This window comes from Herpailurus yagouaroundi, unplaced genomic scaffold (assembly GCF_014898765.1).
Source record: "Herpailurus yagouaroundi ecotype Mexico unplaced genomic scaffold, PumYag 190, whole genome shotgun sequence".
In the NCBI taxonomy this organism is placed as follows: domain Eukaryota; kingdom Metazoa; phylum Chordata; class Mammalia; order Carnivora; family Felidae; genus Herpailurus; species Herpailurus yagouaroundi.
The window spans coordinates 21,650,861-21,672,241 of NW_024412421.1; positions in this window are offsets into that span (position 1 = coordinate 21,650,861).

Below are 21,381 nucleotides of genomic sequence, written 5' to 3' on the forward strand. Positions count from 1 at the left end.
ATAAGCATGGATTCTGTTCTAGGCTCTCTGTTGGACTCCACTGGTCTATTAACCCATCTTCTGCCTTTATGGATACTCTTTCCATTCTGTTTTCCAAGACTAAGAAATAATTGGCCTTGAAAAACAGAGCCATTGTTTGCATCCCCTTTTGTAAAACTTCCTTAATGTGTAACTTAGAAAGAAGCAGTTGGGAATCTATTTGTTTATATTACCGAATGTTTGTGGCAGCTCTTTAAAGGCATATTTTCATGTGTCTAGTGCCAGTATAAGTAATTTTTGTTATCCAAATCCTTGTTATCAACTATTCAGTCTCTTGATATTTCAGACTTTTGTTTGTAAGTCTTGAGTTTTTGTCACTGATTTAGTTTCCTAAGTTGGCCTGATAGAACTCTTGGATTTTTGCTTTTTTATATCCCGAGAAGAAAAGCACATAGAAATAAATAATATTGCTTCCCCTAATGAAAACTGAGTACAATCTCATTATAATGCTGATACTGGGGAATGAGTATAACACCTGCTCTTTTGTAGACTTACTGGGTTATGGTGTGATTAGCTATGTGTATAGGGGACACTTGGTGGCACATGATTTGATTCATTTGAATCCTTAAAACAGTGAGGTTGTTTTTGTTTTTACCATATATAAAACTGTGGAGGAAATAAACTTGGGATTTATTTTTTTTAGGAAAGGATTTCCTAAAAAATGGAACTTTCATTATAAGATCCATATGGCTGGTTTCAGCAGTGTTTCTCACTTGGATCTTAATGAAAGTCATACGTTTGTATTTCAACTGTCTGCATACATATACTTGTATTTATTTTAATAAATGATAAGAAAATGGTGACTAAGGGATCCACACATCTTAACGGTCTAATGTAATCATAAACTACTCAGTGTTGACTCTAGCTAAGATAATAGGAACTGCAATTTCATTGATACACACACACACACACACGTGTGTGTGTGTGTGTGTGTGTGTGTGTGTGTGTATATATATAGTCATATTCTCTTAAATCATAGCTGTGTATGTACGATACACCCATACAGATTTCAACAGATTATGGACTCCATGCACTCTATATACTCTGTAAAAATTTATGTACTGATTTTTGTGACTTTATGCATCTCTCGACCTAAGAGTTGAATTTAATTATTTTTGCTTGCTGAAGAGAGTAGTTTTTCTTTCAAAATTAGTTTTGTTCCTAATTTTTTTATTATTTTATTTTTTTATTTTTTTAATATATGAAATTTATTGTCAAATTGGTTTCCATACAACACCCAGTGCTCATCCCAAAATGTGCCCTCCTCAATACCCATCACCCACCCTCTCCTCCCTCCCACCCCCCATCAACCCTCAGTTTGTTCTCAGTGTTTAACAGTCTCTTATGCTTTGGCTCTCTCCCACTCTAACCTCTTTTTTTTTTTTTTTTCCTTCCCCTCCCCCATGGGTTCCTGTTGAGTTTCTCAGGATCCACATAAGAGTGAAACCATATGGTATCTGTCTTTCTCTGTATGGCTTATTTCACTTAGCATCACACTCTCCAGTTGCATCCACGTTGCTACAAAAGGCCATATTTCATTTTTTCTCATTGCCACGTAGTATTCCATTGTGTACAGTATTTGTTACTCTGTTTTACTGATATCACAACTAGTCTTATTTTGGCCATAATGGTTCTTTTAAGAACAGTACCATTAAATGCATGATCTCTGACTTAGCAGCCATCAAAGAAGAAAAATAACCTATTGTTGGGTATTAAGGAATCTGGATTTATATACTTACTAGAGTTGCTGCTCTTCTGGCCTACATCCTTTTCTCTTTTAAATGCATCCCATTGGGGCGCCTGGGTGGCGCAGTCGGTTAAGCGTCCGACTTCAGCCAGGTCACGATCTCGCGGTCCGTGAGTTCGAGCCCCGCGTCGGGCTCTGGGCTGATGGCTCAGAGCCTGGAGCCTGTTTCCGATTCTGTGTCTCCCTCTCTCTCTGCCCCTCCCCCGTTCATGCTCTGTCTCTCTCTGTCCCACAAATAAATAAACGTTGAAAAAAAAATTAAAAAAAAAAATAAATGCATCCCATTACAATAAGGGAATCTAGCTGAAGCACTATTTTGAGTTACTTTTTAACGTAAAGGACAGCACCAGACACTACTAAAACCATGTCTGAATTACTTGAAACTTAAACTATTAAAGATATTATGTGTCTTCTAAAAGGCTCAGTTTTTCTGAAAGAAAGAATGTAGATGGAAGGAAGTCTGTAGTTGGAAGCTTTGTATAAAGGTCAAGAAACAGGAGCCCAGTCTGGACTGGCATTTCCAGGTTCAGGTTTTGAGATCCTTTGTATAATTAAGAAAAATGCAGATCCAAACCATTGTTCTCCAGGAGTGGTCTCTAAACCAAGAGGATCAGTGTCACTAGGGAACTTACTGGAAATTCAGATTCTCAGGCCTCACCCTGGACGTGTAATAACCAGTTTATATTCTTTATTTTGAAGCTTTGTACCCTTTTGTTACTTAGTGTCTGAGCTCATGGTTACCCTCTCCTTCAGGTTTTATCACTGCAGCGAAGTAAGGCCAATTTCACCTTCTGCAAGAGGTTGGAGGACATTGCAGAAAATCTAATGTGACCAAGGTTGTCCTGAGCAGCTGTGAGGCTTTTCCTCCTCCTGTTTCTTATCCTTCTTCTTTTCCCTTCCTCCTCTACTTCTTCTTCCTGCTTCCTTCTATTTTTTCTCCCCCTTTCTCATTCTTCCTCCTCCTGCTTTTATCAAAAATGGTTCTAAACTCTTCCCTAGCTAATCCTAAGATACAGAAGTCACTTCTTGATTATGAATTCTAAAGGAAAGAGACAGCCAACACGCTATGTGTCTTTATAGAATTAATTGGCCAATATATTTAGTCTTGAAATTATTTGAGAATTCAGTTTTTAATTAATGGATCTATTCCTTCCTTTCTTACCTATATTTCTAGGCCTTGGATTAGCTATAGACTAACTTCTGTGACCTGCTGAGAAGGCCAAGACTACCAATAGGGCTAGGCTTGCCATGAGTTACCACTGGATAACCCACCCCCAAATGTCAACCCCACTAACTTATGCATGGAAAGGACTTGACTCGTGAGAAAAGAAATGGACCCCAGAGTCCAGAGAGCTTGTTTTTATAATTCCTTTAAAACTTAGCTGGTTTTAATTTTCTCCATTCCTCATCTTAGAGGTATTCATTCATAGAACAGTATTATTATGGAGCACCTACTATATACTGGGTACATTGTTCCACTAGTCACCAAGACACAGTCCTGCCCTCCAGTCTAGTAGGAGATACAGGCAATTGAAAGGACAATTAAAATGCAGACTGATGATTATTACCACTGGGAGAGTTGTGGGCAAACCTAGAGGATGCTCTTTTCAATGGCAATGGTTTCACTGAAACTGAAAATAGGACTCCACTCTTTTCTGAAAGAGTTTATCTACTTTGCTCAATGCTGGATGTTTACAGGATGTCTTTGAAAAGGCCATAATGATATGCTTTCTAAGCTATAGAATGAATTTCCAAGTATTTACTTGGCTAAAAGTAGCTTGTGAACAGATTTTTCTCTTGTCACTTTGGCACACACGGGGGAGTACTCAAATTCTGAAGAGGCATGGAAATGGCAAATAATGAGCTCTGGATGAAATGTTTCATTGTGGTTGAATTTTAAAAGCATTTTGTTTAATTTATTAACAAAGCCTGAATTTCTTCAGAGCCACAAACATTTGTAAGGAGAAGGAAAACTATCTTTGTGAAATAGAGCATTTTTCTGGAACGTATTTTTAAGAGAAAAGGACTGAATCTCATCAAAGCTGGTGCTGGAAGCTCACCCAGTGCTCATTGTACAACTTTTCCCTAACTTATTTACTGTAGGAAAAATAAAATTCTGGACATATTAGTAATGCTGTTACAGTAGTTGGCAGGGTTGTGAACAGTCATGGAAATCAGGGAAGACAGTCTGAAGACCTTTCTTTTTGTGGCTGACACATCTCACATTTGTTACATGGCCCTGCTTATTATCTGTCCTGTGATTTCATGAAGGCTAAGCAACCTGAAGATATAAATCATAGTCAACACAGCAAGATTTTAGAGTCACTTGTTCATCTTTCAACAGAATGAAGAGGGCCCATGCTCTAAACAGAGAAAGCTTTCAGGTTACAACATTGAATGAATTCTTTTATTGACTTTAAAATCTTTGGGATTAAAAGATGCTCATGTTACACTGAAATAGATTTACGGGATGTTTGAGAGACAGGATGTTAGGACCAAGAAAAATCAGCTGCATATTTGGATAATTTTCAAGTAAGTGGAAATAATTGTTCTTAGCTTGTTTTGTTTCTGGTGATCATGGTCTTCCATTTTTGAATCTTCTATCCTGTAATTCACTGAGGATTTTACTCTTTATCCCCATTATTTGGACCATTTGTTTTGCTGAACATTTTAGGAAGTAGCTTCTTCATACAGATAATGCCATTCAAGGTCAACTTAGGCACAGCCAGAGGCAGAATTTCCTGAATAGAGTCTTGAAGGTTCCAGAAAACTCATCTCCTCTAAATAACCCTACTTTATTTATAACATCTGTTGTTATTGCCTTAATTTTTCAATCAGTGTGTCCTTCCTCTGGTTTAGCAAACACCATGAGAAAAAATGCAAATTATTATCAGTCACACATGCCGTAATGCAGATAATTTTTAAGATTATTAGGAGTAGAATAATGTGGAATAGAAGCTCCCTTTAGAAGAAATCAGGCTGAAGTGGGTGTGATAGGACACTATACTTACTGTAGCATTTGGGAGTGTGGGAAGGGAAGGTAGGAAGATCACATTTCAGTGACTTAATAGTTTTTTTTAGCTTCATCTCATTGAGTGACCTACAATGTTGAGACCTTCATTGTGTGATAGTATAACCTCTGATGGGAGCATAAGTTCTGCAGAACAAGTTCTATTCATTCAGTGGCATTTGTCAAGCAAGTGGTATGGTAGCAGCATATCGTATGTGTTCAATAAACACATGTGAATGAATGAATAACCTTGTATACAGAAGCTACCCTAAAAATGTTTCTCTTTATACTGCTTAAGTAATTTTTTCACTTAACTTTTAAGGTGCTCTTTTTTTTTAACCCCCACCCTCAAAGGACTTTTAATAAGGTTCACTATACCAGGTATAAATAGTTTCTCCTCCTCCCCTTCCCCTCCCCACAAAATAACTTAAAACACTAAATATCAAGTGTTCTAGCACCTAAACAAGCCTATTACAGGAATCGGTCAATCAAGTATTATTGCCTACATATTCTGTGCCCAGGAATTTTTTTTTTTCTAAAAGAGGCCAATCTGTTAATACATATTTTACTTTTATACTTATAAGAACCCAAGGCAAGCAATTAGGACTTTTACTGTTCAGGGATGCAAATATGCATGATAAATAATAGCCATCATTTTAATCTTTCAGATTTTATTTTATGGTTGCATTATGACCATTTGTCTGATGTATTTAATTTTCTAAATTTCTGTTACATGAAAAATGGAAACTGTATTGATTTAACATCAGAAAAATGTACAGCAGTTAATATAAAAAAGGCAGCATCTAATTTTGTTAATAAACAGTAAATGGTAAAATGACAAACAGTTTAGATTTCAAAGCATTGGGAACCCACATTTTTGAGTAACATTGATGGTGTAGTTTTAGTTTTGGCAGCAGCATAATTGTATAGTGTGATATTTCTACTTTACTGTTTCTCAGAGTTAGCCTGAAATGTTGATACAATACGGGAGATTTTCCCCTGGTGGTGTGCACTGAGCAAGGGGGACCTGATGTTTGTATTACAAAGGGAAGCCTCGCAGAGATTTGCAGACTAGATACTCTTGTCATCATAACTGCCCTTAACCCTGACACTGAAAGGTTATTAACGTCAAATGGTTTGCCATTATATATCATGAATTCAAATGTATTTTGTTCTTTCTGATTGTCTCCAGAATAATAGTTAAGTTTAGTACTTAACTCTGAAACCTAATGCCCTTGGTTTGAGTCCTCATGATCTGGTTATGAACCGTGTCATCTTTACTTAATCATCCCATGTCTCAGTTCCCTCATGCATAGAATGGGGATAATAACTGGATCAACTCTGGAATGACTCTGAGGATTACATATGTTAATAAAAATAAATGCTTAGAACAGTAAATTGCTATGGATAGATTAGGAATATTCTTGTCTTTAGAAATTTTAGCTCCGAGGAAATAGTAATGTAAGAGTACCATGGACAGGGTTAGCTCAGAAACAAAATATAATGACATGTCTGGTGTGTCATGTCTTGGAAGAGTTATTAAAGGTTGGACTAAGCACACAAGCCTTCAGGGTGAGAAAGAACATGGGTCTCCACGTTTGAGAGTGTACAGCCTGAGTTGGTGAGGGATGAGGCCAGGTAAGAGAGTGAGGACTGAATCCTGAATGCAACATAGCTTGGCTGTTACCGTGATGATCCCGGGAAGCCCTAAATGATTTTATGTTGGAGAGTGACATGCTGAGATGATCTTTGAGTAACACCACTGTGCCTACAGTTCAGAGAAGGGATTGGAGGGGGCTTGACCTGTGCAGGAAGTGAGTTAAGAGGCTGCTAAGTGGAAAGAGTGATGGTGGCCTGGATGAACCAGGCTGGTGTGCCAGTGGGGATAGAGAAATGGACAAATTTGAAATCTATTGAGAAGATGGAATCAGTAGCGTCTAGTGATTGTTTCTACATTGGTGGGTGAGAAAGAGGTAAGAGTTGAGGTTGATGGCCACATTCCAAGCTGTGGTTGACCAGAACATTGCCCATCTCCCTGACCGCGTAACCACTGTTGTGGTGGGCTGTGAAGCTTCAAGGAGTCACATGGTCAGGTGGAGCTGCTGTCAGGGGTGAGACAGCATCACAGGTGAAACTGAAATGTTTGGTCATAGGCTGGAGGTCAGGAGAGGTTATAGAAGCAATGGGTGTGGGATGTTAAACATAGAAAATGAGGGCAAATCTGGGGCCAATGTTGAGAACAGCCCAGGATGTTTCCTTCACACACTCAGGGCTCCACACACAGAAGGCAGCCTTTAAAAAAAATTTTTTTTAACCTAATGTGACTGTTTTCTAGTGAACATTGTCCCCAGAACAGCTCCTCTAGGCTTTAAATGCCCTGGGCAATTCCAAACCTGTGTTGACTCTCCTCTTATCTGCTCTGGAGCCTCTTTACTGGCATTTAAGGGTTGTGTCTATCCTTGAGGCAAATTGGAGGTCACCTTGAATCTGAGATTGTCTTGGGATCTTAACTCCAGGTTCTGAGGATGCTTTTTTCCCCCTGGGACAATTGGCCCTGAGAAGTTAAAGCTGAGAGTTCTTAATTCTTCTTTGTCAGTGCCCCTTGTGACACTCCCATTTCTTAGTCCTCAAGGTTACTTTTGAGCCATTCTGCTGAAACTTGAACACTTGTGCAGTTTAAGTATGTGTTTCTGCAAGCTTAGCTCTTGAGATGAGTTAGGTTGAATTCAGCTAATTGATAAATTAACTTTCTCATTTCACAAAGTTCAAGTTTGACGAAGCACCCCCAAACTTTTATGATAAAATACATATGGTAAGATACATTGGCACACATGGCGAACTGCAGTGCCAGTGGGCAGGAATGAAAAAAAATGAATGTTGTTCAGAAATGAGCAATCTCATCTTTTATGAGCCAACTAAGAATGGTAGAAATGTTAATTTATGTGAATAAAATGCGAATTTTTTTTGTTTGTTTAATATTAGAAATTCAAGAAGAGGAAGATTCAAAGCATTTCAAAATATTGAAAACCTTCTTAAGGTGATGATTACAGCAAGCCTCACTGAAAGTAAACAGAGCTCTCTTGCTGCTGCAGTAGACAAACTACAGTGGAGAGAATGAAATTAACACTGAAAGTATTAAAATATTGATAGCAATCATTTCATGTCCACGCTCTGCCAATTAATAATTAATTTTACCTTGAAGGTAACTGTAAGAGTCAGACTTTTTTTCCCATGCTTTCACTTGGCAAGAATGCTTGCCTTACCCCCCCCCCCCCGCCAATGTTATCAAGTCTCCAGCAAATAATTCACATTTTAATGTGGTTTGTAGCTGGAATTTCTTTTGTGTGTCTTCATAAGATGAAAAAAGAGTTAGCTGTGAATGGTTTAGAGAAGGCGAGAAGTTGGTTGTCTGATTTGGCGTCGGTGGATTCTTAAAAAAAAATTTTTTTTTTAGTTTATTTATTTTAAGAGAGAGTGAGCAGGGAAGAGCAGCGAGGGAGGGAGAGAGAGAGAATCCCAAGCAGGCTCCACGCTGTCAACCCAGAACCCGATGTGGGGCTTGAACTCACGAAATGTGAGATCATGACCTGAGCCAAGACGGAGTCAGACGCTTTACAGACTGAGCCACCCAGGTGCCCCCGTCAGTGGATTCTTAATGTATCATTGACACTTAGGTATAATTTCACACTGTATCTGCTATTTTCAAAACTTGCTAGGGTCATATGCAAAAGTGGAAGGGGATGATCTTTGTCCTCTGCATGCTGATGATTACAAAAGGGCTATAGATGATTAGAAAATAGATATTTTCTCACCAAAATAAAGCGACATCCCTCAGTTTTTATGGCTTCTTATTTGGGAAGAGAAGTTTTCGTGGAACTTCTCCCCGTATCAGGAGTGAACAACCTTCTTGCTATGATGGTATTTTGGAGTTGAAAGAGGTTGTGCTAAGTGTTGATCTTGCCCTCGTAATTGGTTAGCAAAACTGTGTCCTAATTTGTTTTATACATAGAATAGTTATGTATTCAGAAGTCCGTTGGAATAAATTATGTATTATTTTTTATTTTGGTAAAAAAAAAGTGGCTAAAATATTTGCTCCTTCTCTCAACTATTTGCTGAATGCGTGGTATGTGCTATTCTAGATAAAAGCAGACTTAAAACTGGTTCATGTCACACTAACAAGGTTATCAAGAATGGTATTGTTTCTCATTTTCTAAAATGGGACAAGGTACTTAGAGCATTTGGATCTTATACCAAAATTTTTCCCCTTTTAAAACCACCTTTCCTTTCAATTAAGAGAATAGACTCAATTATTTTGATTACATATACTTAGTTTTAGAGTCATTGCTTACTCCAGATTTTGGAAATGTTTTATTTAAAAAGTCTTTCTGGGGCACCTGGGTGGCTCAGTCAGTTATGTGGCCAACTCTTGATTTTGGCTCAGGTCATGATCTTGCAGTTTATGGTTTTGAGCCCTGCATCAGGCTCTGTGCTCACTGTGCAGAGCCTGCTTCCGATCCTCTGTCTCCTTATTTCTGACTCTTTTCAGCTCATGCTCTTTCTGTTTCAAAAATAAATGTTAAAAAGAATTATATACGTATTAAAAAAAGATCTGCTTATGTGCAGGAACAGGAAAAGCGTAGTTGTCCTGAGTGACCCTGTTCAAATGTTGGCAAACTGCACCCACCGGAGTGCTAAGCCCATGAATTTGTTGATGGGGAGTGTGCTGTCCAGGTTAATTCAGCCCCAGCTTTGTGTAGTCACATGACACTTCAGTAGTGCTTTCTTGACTTTATTTCAGTTTTGGTGCCTCAGCTCTAACCTGACCCAGACAATTCAATCTGCTTGTTACTACCTAATCTATAACAAGCATTTTTTCAGACTATTAATTGCAATGTTAAGAAAAGACTTGCAACTATTGATTTTTTTTTTTTGAACAAAAAGTCAGGAACAGATGGGAGTACTTTTATTTGGGTGACTGAATGAAAGTGAGGCTACTGATAAGGCTTCATAAGCCACTACCATATTTATTATTAATAGGATTTATGTGGCTTACAGGGTTTCTACCAGCTCCTGTTCTTCTGATCCAGTGGCGTAAGTGGTGAAACCCTTGCCAAGGATTTAGATACTTCTGGTTTTCTGTAGTTACACATGAGATTTATATGGTCATGCCAATAATTTAATTTCTATAATTTTAAGGTCAATAGGCATTGTCACTTGTGAAATGTGAGCCAGAAATTATAATAGCCTTCAGATGGATTTTATTTTGCTCTTTATAGTTACTCAAGGAGAAAGAGAGTATCTGTGAAAACAAAGATGTACCAGCATAGTGTAGTATTTATCATTTTTCCAGATTAGATAGAAAGCATACTTTGAGGTTATTTGTATTGGTCACAGTAGAGTTCCCAGTGTAAGTTGACAAGAAACACTATAATGTTTTATATTCAACCTTTCAAAATCCTGTTAATTATGCATAAGATAATACTCTTCAATAACATTAAGAGTAGACAAATGAAATCATTAGTTTTATATTCCAGAGCCCCATGCACATCTATTATAACTGTGCATTAGAATGCCTCCACCCCCATTTCTCAGAATCACTTTTTCATTCATTATAATGTGATATCATAAATGAATATGAACAGTATTATATAGTGGATAAGATTGTGCAAAAAAGACGTTAGCTTTGAAAATTATGAACCTATTTCATTACTTGGAAGGGACAACTTGCTGACAGCCCATGACACTGGAAGAAGTGGTGTTGATCAACCATTTACCTTTGTCTTCATTTCATCAAATAGTACCTCTGACAAATATGGTGTCCCCTCCAACATGTTTAACATCTACCATGGCAGTGACAATGTAGATACAAGTGGATCTTTGTGACGGTACTGTCTTGGGATATGAACTCTAGGTGGAGAAAGGGTCTCAAGCTTCCTGCAAAGCCTGAGTGTGATAGGATATCCAGGGTGTATCTGCATATTTCTTTAAGTTTAAAGCATTCTAGAGAATTATTTTGAGACGTAAGAGAAGAAATGCACAGAGCACACTTAAAATGACTTTGTAAAATGATATGATTTGTCCAAATGCACATTATTGTAATTTAGCCAAGATAGGTGGCCAATTGAATGTTCCCGGAACTGTAATTGTCTACATGCTATTTACAAGACCCTTTCTGATAGCGCTAGCGAAATGCACCTTTTTCTTTCAATATCCATTTGGTTAGGAATGCATCCATTACATATAAATGATAACTCTCTCTCTCTCTTTGGTTAATGTAAATACAGGTGAAGGTAATTTCTAATAATGTTGCTTTTCCCCCTATTTTTGTTCATTTTTTATTTTGTTACAGAAGTTATTTTTAAATATACTGTTGTTTTCTTAAAATTCGTTCTAAACTGTGTATTTGCTTAAAAATGAAAGGGAAATAAAATTTGAGAAAGACAACCATATCCACATGGAGGTAGTTGTAGCTATGCATTTTATAGCCAGAATTTCAAAACATAGACATTTCAAATTCCAAAGTTTTCATTATTAAAAACTGGTTAAACTTTTAAAAACTTCACTTTGCTGACACAAACCAGAAGCAATTAAAATATAAGAATAGAATCCTATCTGTTAAAAAATGGTACTTTTTAACTGGAAAAAGTCATGAATTTTACATTGGTAGACACACTTGTACTTTTTTTTTTCAAGTTTATTTACTTAGTGTGTGTGTGTGTGTGTGTGTGTGTGTGTGTGTGTGTGAGACAGAGCAAGGATGAGCAGGGCAGGGACAGAGAGAGAGAGAGAGAGAGGGAGGGAGGGAGGGAAAGAGAGGGGGAGGGAGGGAGGGAGGGAATCCCAAGCAGGCTCGGTGCTGTCAGTGCCTGGAGCCCAATATGGGGCTCAACTCACAAACTGTGAGATCATGACCTGAGCCAAAATCAAGAGTTTGATGCTTAATCGATTGAGCCACCCAGTCGCCCACTGGTACTTTGTTGTATAGTTCTAGAGTATATACACATGAACCAGTTTATAGAAAGGGATTTTTCTCTTGTCTATGAATTCAACTATTAGCAGTAAATGTTAAATAATATATCTTTTCATTGAAATAGTCTTTAGTGGAAAAATAAAGTAAAAAAAATGAACAAGTAATCTTTGTAAGTTCTGAGTTGTATCATACATATTAGACCTGGATGTAGGTGTCTGATCTCTCTAGTGCATAGAACGAGTTAGGTTTATAACCTAATTCTGCCTCTACTAGGTGTTTGATATTAGGCAAGTTACGTAAATTTCTCTGTGCCTCAGCTTCCTCATCTGCAAAATGAAGGAAAAACAGTATTTTCCTCTTTAGGTTGTTATAAAGATTAAATGATTTATTACATATATCTTGTAGGAATTCAAGTAAGATGAAGTGTTGGTTATTCTCAGTTATGCTATGTTACTAAAGTACTTAATTAAAAATGCATGTGTTTTTTCAAATTTTAAAAATAACATTTTTATTTAAAAATTGTAGAAAATGCAGGAAGAGATAAAAAAGGTAATAAAAATCACTCATTTCCCACAGAGATGATCACTATTATATTTAATTATAAATCATTCCATTCTTGGCAACTCTACTTTTTTAGAATTTGCCTAACATGCCTCTCTTTATCAGTTTATTTTCAACCTTTCAGTGCCACTCATTGTACCTCCCTAATAAGCAACTTACAACTGGACTTTAATTTTGATACAGTTTGTGAGTCTATGTCTTCAAAAAGGCAATCTAAATCCTTTGCATTTCTTGTGGTAATAGATACTTAAACATTTTTTAGTGTCTTTGTTTTCTGTTTAGCATTTTTCTCCGTCTTTCTTGTTGTTAGATGAATTATTTGATTTATCTCCCCTGCACATTTTCTCCCATTTACTTTATTTGTAGCTCACATTCTACCTCAATTCTTGGAATATTTACCCTAAAATATTCGACATGCATACTAAACTATAGATTATCCTAACACAGTGTATAGTTGATGAAAAGGCCTATCCTGTTCTTAAATACAACAGTAATCCTGGAACCTAAACACCTCTTTCCCCTGTTTCATGTTACTATTATCAAGAATTTCATTATGATTGGAAACTCTCCAAAATGAGTTATTTTTGATTTAGATTGATTTATTTTTGATTTAGATTTACCAACACAGGTTACTAATTTCTTTGCTTGCTATTAGTTCTTGTATCTCATTCATTCCTGTGGGATTCATTTTTCTTCTGGTTGAATCCTTGTGTAGTTTTCTTCAGAGGGATGTGTGCTCAGTAAGCTCCTAGTTTTTATATCTTTGGCAGGTTTCTTTTGTTTGAACTATTAGGTGGTTGTTTAGCTGGGTATGGAATTCTAGGTTATTTTATTTTTTCTTAGTATTTTGAAGTTACTGTTACTGTCTTTGTGCACCTATTGTGGCTGCTGATAGTGTACTGATCTGATTGTTTGTCCTTTGAAAGTAGTTGGTCTTCTTTCTTGCAGCTTTCACAATTGTTTCTCCATTTTCTTGGTGTTCTATAGTTTCAGTACAGCTTTACAGTTGTGGCTTTGGTTTTATTTAGTCTAGGAGTTGATGAACTCTTTGAATGTATGCATTCATATCTTTCTTCAGTTCTGGAGACTTTTAAAAGTATCTTTCTTTGTTGTCTTGTAGTCTCTTTTTCTCAGATGACTATCATATGGTGGGGTTTTTCATTCTCTTTGCTCTGTTTCAATTTCTCTTTCATACTTTCTATATTTTTAGCTTTCTGTGACACATTCTAGTTTATTTCCTTAGATCTACCTTCCAGTTTACTAAATTATCTTTCTCCTTGGCTTATGTGATCTTTAACACATCATTGTTTTGTTCCCCATTGATATACTTTTAATTCCAGAATTCTTCTTTAAATTTTTCACTTCTTGTAATACCCTGTTTTTGCCACGTGGAATCTATATTTTTTTATGTGCTTGACAGTCATAAATATTTACTTCAAATTTTAAAAAATTACTTTAGTATCTTAAGTTTTTTGATGACCTTTTGTTGGATTTGCAAAGTTGCATACATTGGGTTTCTTTGCATTCTTTGCAGTCTTTTCCTTGGGGTTTATCAATAGTGATTATATTTTTTATAGGCTATGTGCTGCATTGTAGAAGCATCCTAATGGGGCAGTTTTGTGCTTTACTTTACCATGGATGTATGGGTTCTCTACCTTTGGACCACTTTTTATATTAATTTGTGAGTTTGGAGTTTCCTTATGGCTCAAAGAATTTTACACAGTGCTTGCATACCTTACAGGGTAGGGAGTTAAGATTGTGATGGTTGACTCTGCTTCCTGTCCATACCTGGAAGCAAACCTTGTCTCTAGGCTGTGGGGAGTTTTTTGTTGCAGTTTGCCCCCTAGTCTAGCTTTATGGAGGAAGCTCAGGACTTAAAATCTTGACTTTCTGTGTCAGTGACCAAATCTAAATCCACTTCCTCCTGAGGGCACAGTGGCTTGTTTTTCTGCCTCTTAGAAATGTGTTTTTCTTATTTGCAAGTCTGGCTGCATACTTGAAAATTTTTCTTCAAATTTTATCTAGAATTGTGTTTGAAGTGGGAGGAGAGATTTCACACTTCAATCTGCTATCTTGGCTGGAATGGCCTTTCTTTTTTATCTTTTCTTTTTATACAGTTGGGATTCTACTCTATATAACCTTTTATTAATTCATTTTTTACTCTAAGAATTTATCATGAGCCTTTAGCCATTATTTATCTTGAAAACCATGACTCTTTAGTAGTTACTTTCCACAGAATGGATTTATCATTTATCTAGGTACTTCTTGTTGTTGCATATTAAGTTATTTCTAATTTTCTTTGCAATTGTAAATTATGCTTCCATGAAAATCTTTATGTATATATCTTTGTGGGTGTCTCTGCCAGGGCTACTTTATTAGAGGTGGAAGAATTACTGTATATGAGGATAGGATCTTAACAATTGGAATGTTTAAAGAGGAATGGGAAGTATAATAGATATAACACAAAATTCTGAGCTTTAGGGAAAAACACAATAAAATGGTAAGAGGAAGAGAAAAGTACAATGGGCTAGAAGTTTTTGCCATTATAAACTTCAAATCTCTGTTGGTTTAGTTCATTCAGAAAACAGATCTTTGTGACATTATGTTGAATATTGGACCTGATGGGGTGGGATGAGGGATAAAAACAAGGTGGTTTCTGTTCTTTAGAAGAATGTAGGCAAACTCTTAATGGGGACAAATAGAACTACAAGGAACTCTAATAAAATGGTGGGCCTAAGCACGTGATATGCTGAACAGTACAAACTGGAGAATGCTGTGAGATCTCAGAAGGATCTACCCAATCCATTTGGAGGAGTGGACCATATCTGCCTAATAATTTATGACCCTTAAAATGATGAGAAGAAAGTTTGAGCAACAGATGAACGTGTGGTTATAGGAGGAATAGTTATAATTAGTTAATAATTTTGTACGTATAATTATCCCACTAAACATTTCTTTGTGTGAGTGAATTGCCTCTTAACAGTGCTCACTCCTGGTCCAAGTACTTCGTCACCATGTCACCAGTCAGAGCAACACTGCCAGGTCTGTTTTTGAGCTTCCTTATAGCAGTCACATTATAACCCTCATCTCAACTTCCTCCTTCTCACTAGAAACTCATGGTCTGGTTTTCCACCACCCTCACACATGGCTGTGTGTTGCAAGAGGAAGCTAGGCCCATTCCTGCTCTATGGTTCCAGTTAATGCAAGGTGGTCATAGAGCATTCTCCTTGCCAATGACTGGGTTAGGCACACACAGGTGGTACACAAGAGGGAAATCTTGCTGGGGACTTTCTTGAAAAGATGTATTCATGTTTACAAGGGAAAAAAGATGAGATGATTCTTCTTTCAGTGGCCGCTGTTGGGGTCTGGATGTTGTATTTGGAACTACTCCCATCATCCTGCCGTCAGCCTTTGGATGAGGTCAGACAAGGGAGAAGGCAAAACTAGGAGGGAGGGAAACTGAAGGATGTCCTACTTAATGCTGTCGTGATAAATGCCCATATGATTTGTGTTTTTTATTATCTGAAGCAAAAATCTTCCTAACAAATACAGGAAGTAAGATGGGAAGACTTTAGAGTTGTCCTCTGGGACTCTTGTCACCTTGGACAATCCCTGCAGCCCACTAAAGTGGCTTGTGTAGGGATGCAGACAAGATCCTAGGTGACTCGGGCTGCTTTTCAGTTTGTTGCCTTTGGACAGTTAACAGAATAACTGGATGTTTGTATACCTCATTGTGTGTTTCCACCCCTTTTTTTCTAGCCTAAAAGTAGGCTCTTCCAGTTGATTTTTGAATGCCTTAAAACCGAGAGAACTATTGATGCTGCACAGAATGGATGCATCTATTTCCTATTCAATTCCTTTGCCATGAGAAGTAGGAAAAAACTACACAAAGAAAATTAGTTTCGGCCAAACACAATGAAAAGTAAAAATTCGGCACTTTCAAATGTGATGAGGTAACTTGTATTCATTGTGTCCTTTGTACCTTTGCTGTGTCTTGATCATAGTTTGTCATTTTGAAACTTTTTCAAGCATTGAAACTCTTCTTATTTCCAACTAATTTCCAAATGGTCAACACCACCTCCCCTGACAAACAAGAAGTTGCAATATATTGATTTTATGAGTTCAAATTTATAATTGGTGATTATGGGTGACAGTTGCAGTTTGAGGTCACCTTGAGCAGGTGACTTGGTTTTAGGTTCCTCTGTCGAGAGAATTCTGATTCACGCCGCCAATTAGTCAGAAATTTATGGATTTGGTTTGTTGGCTTGTTGAAGCAGCTTGCTTTGCAGTCTCTAGGTCTGAGATCAGGATGGTAAGAAATGCTTCATTCAGTTTTTGTAAGAGCAAATTAACCTGGTTGCACAAGTTAATGTATTGAAAGTTTCAGATGTATTACGATTGGTGTATAATATTCTTGTGTGTCCATGTTTTTAAATACTCATTTTACTTTTTTTTATTATTTTTGAGTTCATTTGAGAGAAAGCAAGAGCTGAAAGGGCAGAGAGAGAGGGAGAGAGAAAGAATCACAAGCAGACTCCACACCATCAGCGCAGATCCCTATAGGCAGCTCAAACTACGAGTCTTGAGATCATGACCTGAGCCAACATCTAGAGTCGGATGCTTAACTGACTGAGCCACCCAGGTGCTCCTTAAATAGTCATTTAAAAAATTCATGCTATTTAAATGAAGAAATTAAAATGACATCCTTTTTGTACCCCTGAAATACCCCAGCACAGCTTGAATTTGAAGACCACTGCTTTTTAAAATTATTTTTTACAATATTTCTCCCACCATGTTGCAGTTACTTAGTGAACTGCCTCTCTTGAGCTGTTTGAAGGCGGGAAACCTTGTATCTCATTTATGTCTGTATTCCTAAATTTTTGCACCCAGTTTTTACACAGTCATCCCCTCCTTAGGCCAGCTGAGGGCTTCCCCAGGCACTGTTCCTCCTCCCCACAGCACAGTGTGTATTGTATAATGGACATGTGGAATGGATCATATTACATCCCAGCAAACATTTCTCTACTATGATCTCTGTTTATAAAAGACCCAATTAGGGGCACCTGGGTGGCGCAGTCAGTTAAGCGTCCAACTCTTGATCCCAGCTCAGGTCATGATCTCACAGTTCATGACTTTGAGCCACACATCAGGCTCTGTGCTGATGGCGTGGAGCCTGCTTGGGATTCTGTCTCTCCTTCTCTCTGCCCCCCCCCCCCCCCCCCCCCTTGTACATGCTCTTTCTCTCTGTCTCTCTGAAAATGGATAAACTTAAAAATAAAAAAATAAATAAAAGACCATATTAGGGGTTGATGTTACTGAAGCTTCTCTTACAGTATATGTATGCACATCCATTTGTGGGAACTTCGGTTGCTCTTTTCCTGCCTAAGATAAATTGATGGTCGAGGTAGAAATTGAGAAAATATACAAAATGACATGGAAATGACATAGAAAGTACAAAAAATAGTGAGACATTTGCATTCCTTCCAGTCTTTCTTTTTTGTGTGCATTAGCTACAGAAGTGATGTCTGCATCCTGTTTTTTTTCACTAACATATTATGGACATTTCTCCACACCATTAAGAAGTTTTCATTAACCTAATTTTAATTGCTTTGTGAATGATTCCATCTTGTGCAAGTCCCATGGTTTACTTAACCCATTATTTACTCTTTCTAATCTGCTTTTATAAATTATGTATTAATGCTATGATACTCTTACATATAATGTATCAACTGTGCAAAGATTTGTTTAGGATAAATTCCTCAAGAACAAACACAAGACTGTATCAAAGATACAAACATTTTCAAGGGTCTTGTTATGTTTTTGCTCTAGATAAATTTGTAAATGGACCCATGCTATTGGAGAAGGAGAAATCGTAACCTGATTGCAGTTGGGTAATTGTTAATGCCTCAGAAAATGAACTCTTCTGTTAAGAAGTGTAGACTTGAGATGACAGTAGAAGTAACAGCTAAGTTTGATTTGTCAAATTGAGCAGATAACAGAACCAGGCCACCATGCTATTGAAGAGAATTGGCTTTCTCTGTTGAGTCTCAGTTTCTCAGGGATACTACTCTCTCAGGGCTTTTTGTAGCCCTGGTTCTTGATGGATTTGCATATCCTAAGTTTGATTCGCATCTGATGTGGGGGCCCCCCCCACCCCATCCCCCAAAAGAGCAAGGGACAGAGAACCTGGTTAGAGATGTAATGTACTCCACTTAAGAGCCAGCACCCATTTCCTTTATCACAGGCTGACCTTGGCTTCTGGCGGAGCAATACAGTCTGGGTTTCTCTTCTCGATTTTGCATTAACAAAGCTTTTTAAGGCTTCATGTGCAGAAAGGTTTGATACAGTGGGAACATTATTTTGTTTCAGGGAAAGGATAATATGTGTAAGGGGATACACTGAAACTGAATTCTTATATATTTTAAAAATTTAACATATTTACCCAGAGGCAGAAGTGATTTGGGGTTTAGAAAAAAAAATGACAGATAATTTGAAATTCATACATTATTATTTGATTTAAAGTCACCTCTTTCTTGATCTAGATGATACCAGTGTAATTCTAAGAGAAACATCCCAGGAGTTTGAATGAGACTTTTTTTTTTTTTTTTTGAATGTAAAGAAACGGCACTGTTTTTTTTCTTTAAAACCAAATTGGCTTTTCACAGTAGCAGACCTGCAGCTGTTAACTAATCCCATAACGAGCAGTATTTACCCACACATTTTCCAAATTAAATGTGGGTATATGCAAGCCTGGCTTCAGATTTTATAATACAGGCACTTTACCTGCTAAGGAAAAAAAATTTAAACCCAAATTACCCCGAGGACTAGAAGCACTGATGGGGAAGTGAGAATAAAAAAAGCCAGTGGGGGCGAAGGGGTGTATGTGACTTTGTAGAATGCCCCCTTAGGGCGGGGGTGGGGGGGCGTTTGCAGAGATGGTTGACCAACAATGCAAGTACCTGAGCATTGCTTAGCGGACGTGATCAGTTCCCCGAACAATTCATGCTTACCTTATTAGGGCCTGGGTGTTAAGGACTGCCATTCAGGCAAGACCTGGTGATCGTTTTATCCTAGAAGGCATTAGAACTTCTCCCCCCCAGAATTATTGTCTAATTTCTGTTGGCCCTTCTCTTTAAAATTCTTTTTCAGATAGTGAGATGACGTTTTTATGACTTAGTTTAATTTGGACTTAGTGCAATGCAGGTTTTGAAAACAAATTAATCCTGTACTGAGCTAAAACTTAGGCTTGCCAGAATGGCTGATCGCTGGCTCTCCCCCCAGCCTGCAAAATTTTTTGAGAATCCCATTAAATTTTATTCTGGAGTCCCTCACCAGCCAAATGTATTGTTTCCATGGATACAATTAATGGGGAAAGCAATTTTATAAGACTGATGTAAAAACTGAGCACTTCATCAGCCCCCCTGCTGGTCGCATTTAGAGACTGGAGGAAGGAAATCTGCTTTTGTGGGCTTGGCAGAAGGTCTGTGGTGTAAAGGGGGCAAAACAATGAAAGCAGAAGTCAAAAGTGTCTTTTTAAGTGTAAGGAATTCCCCCTGAAGACTTTATTAGGAGTTGGACAATGCCACTAAATTGTGCCACTTTTTTTTTTTTTCAACGTTTTAATTTATTTTTGGGACAGAGAGAGACAGAGCATGAACGGGGGAGGGGCAGAGAGAGAGGGAGACACAGAATCGGAAACAGGCTCCAGGCTCCGAGCCATCAGCCCAGAGCCCGACGCGGGGCTCGAACTCACGGACCGCGAGATCGTGACCTGGCTGAAGCCGGACGCTTAACCGACTGCGCCACCCAGGCGCCCCATGTGCCACTTTTTTACACGCTTTGTATTTATAGAATCTACTCTAGGTAACCTTAAAACACACACACACACACACACACACACACACACACACACACACACACCATTTCTTAATACGGATATCCCTCCCCTTTTCATTGCTGGAACAGGTTTTAGGGGATGTGGCACAGGATAGGTAGAGAAGAACGAAAGCCTCGATGAAATAAAGGATTCATTACCTCTTTACTGTTGCTAATTTTCACCACAACATTTAAGTTTGAGGTGTTAGGACTCAATCATCAAAATTTTTCTTGATGAGCATTTTTATTTTCTGAAATACATTCAACGAGGTGAAATCAGTATCGCCTTATGTCATTTTCCAGAATATTAAAGGGAAAATCAGAAAACCACAATGCAGGATCTTAAGTACCAAAGAGTACTTTCACTAGCCCAGAGCGGAAACCTAGAGGGACTTCTTGAAGAATTTCGGGCCCCACTGTACAATGGCCACATGGCATTTGAATGACTATGAAATTTTTGGGCCAGGGTGGGGGGAGTGGTGGCGGTCTACTCTAATTGGGGGAAGAAAGGAGACTGGAACAGTTCTGTGTTCCCTTTAATATTGTGGTGCAGATTGTGGCAAAATGTTGCCTCTTTCCTGTTTTCCTGTGGCTGGAAATATGGGATAAGTCAACTTAAAAAAAAAAAAAAGAATGTGGACAAGTATATTTTAGGATGAATAAATGCAGTTTAATTGGTTGCAAGTAAATACATTGAAGAACCGATTTGTTTATATTTTCAATACCACAGTTATGCTAGGTTTTTTTGTTGTTTTTTTTTTTTTTTTTGAGTTTGCTCAAAAGGGGGCTGCGACAAAGATGTTTTCCCCTGCAGAGGGCAGTGTGCCTCTACAAAACACACCCGACCTCGGCAGCGTTTGAGCGTAGAGAACAAGTATGTACAATTATTTTCTAAGCTGTAAATGTAAATAATTCTTTTTCTTTCAGATGAGGCTATGGGAAAAAAAATCTTCTATATTAGAAAATTATAGATTGTGTAGAGCTCTATTCGTGTGTTTTCTTCTTGCTTCTTTTTGTATTGTTTTGCTGACCAGCTTTTTAAGATTGAAGACATTTTTGAATAAGCATTGAACAAGAGAGATAACAAATAAAGTCCCAAAAGGAGGGGGAAAATGGTAATAAGGAAAATAAGAGAAACATCAGGCTGGGTCGTAGATTAAAAATGTTTTTATAGTAAGA